Source organism: Monodon monoceros, unplaced genomic scaffold (assembly GCF_005190385.1).
Source record: "Monodon monoceros isolate NGI ecotype Baffin Bay Population unplaced genomic scaffold, NGI_Narwhal_1 Super_Scaffold_14, whole genome shotgun sequence".
NCBI lineage: Eukaryota > Metazoa > Chordata > Mammalia > Artiodactyla > Monodontidae > Monodon > Monodon monoceros.
The window spans coordinates 48,029,622-48,031,212 of record NW_021703770.1 but is presented as its reverse complement, the minus strand read 5'-3'; positions in this window follow the sequence as shown (position 1 = coordinate 48,031,212).

Sequence of the window (1,591 nt, the reverse complement as noted above, 5' to 3'; positions counted from 1 at the left end):
GTGCTGAACTAGTTTTTTTATCTAACATGTTTGATTAGAATGGCTTTTATTCATAAATAATCACAACTTTGATGTCAGTCTATCTAAATATTAAAGACCTCCTACATTTTGATTTTGTTCATTTGTAAATTTCATGATTCTTACACAATTTTTTCCTTCTTTCACTAAATCTTCTGAAATCTTCTGTGAACAAGATACTGTATATTTCCAGTTTAAGTACTTTATAAGCATTGTAATTTTAACTATAATCCTAAAATATGTGTAATATGCATTGTTCACATTAAATTCTTTAACAGGTCTTTCTATAAGATTTCTTTTAAACATTTAAGACATGAGTGACAGAAAAGAAGGCTTTGTGTTTCCCAAGGAACTGATAAAATTTCTCCTCTCTGAAAGTTAGAGCTTTGCAACAGATCATAATTTCCTTTCTGCCCCTGGCTTCCATATGACCATTTCACTATTTCTTGATCCTTATTTCATATTTCTTTTTCCTTAAACTCATGTCCATATAGTTTAATGTAAGCAGTTTCCATTTTGGGGGAAAAATAGGTAGCACATTTTATTAAAGAGTTTTATAGTTACTATCATATGGACCCAATGTGGGCTTCTAGCACTTTCAGGAAAATGTCAAGGTTTTTAAGACATTTTGGAGAAGTCCTACTAACTTCCTCCTCTTCCTCTTCCTTCTTCTTCATTTAAAAACAACTTTATTGGATATAATTCACATACTATAAAATTCAATAATTTCAGCTGTACAATTCAATGGTTTTATATATCCATAGATACATGCAATCATCATCACAGTCAATTTTAGAACCTTTTCATCACCTCAAAAGGAAATTCTTCTAACTATTACCTAGTTCAGCTCCCCCAACTTTTGCCCCTAGTTCTAAACAACCACAAATCTACCTTCTGTCTCTATAGATTTCCCTATGTTGGACTTTCATATGAATGGAATCATTTAGTACGTGGTCCTTCATTACTGGCTTTTAGCGCTTAGCATAATGTTTTCAAGGTTCATCCGTGTTGCAGCATGTTTCACTATTTCATTCCTTTTTATTGCCAATAATATTCCACTGTGTGGATATACCATATTTTGTTTATCAATTTGTCCATTGATGGACATTTGGATTGTCTCCCTTTTTGGCAATTATGAATAATGTTGCTATAAACATTTATGTGTAAATTTCTGTTTAGACATATCTTTTGATTTCTCTTGGATGTACATTTAGGAGAAGAAATGCTGGATTATATGGTAACTCTATGTTTAATTGTGTGGGAAACTGCCAAACTGTTTTCCAAAGTGGCTGTACCTTTTAACATTCTCACCAGTAGTGGATGAGGGTTCTGATTTTTGCGCAGCCTTTCCAACACTATCTGACTTTTTGTTTCTAGACATCCTAATGAGTGTGAAGTAATATCTCATTGTGGTTTTGATTTTTATTTCCCTTATGATTAATATTGCTGATCTTTTCATGCAATTATTTGTCATTTGTATATATTCTTTGGTGGAGTGTCTATTCAGGTCCTTTGTTCATGAAAAAAATTGTCTTATCATCTTTATTATTGAATTGTAAGAGTTCTTAATAAG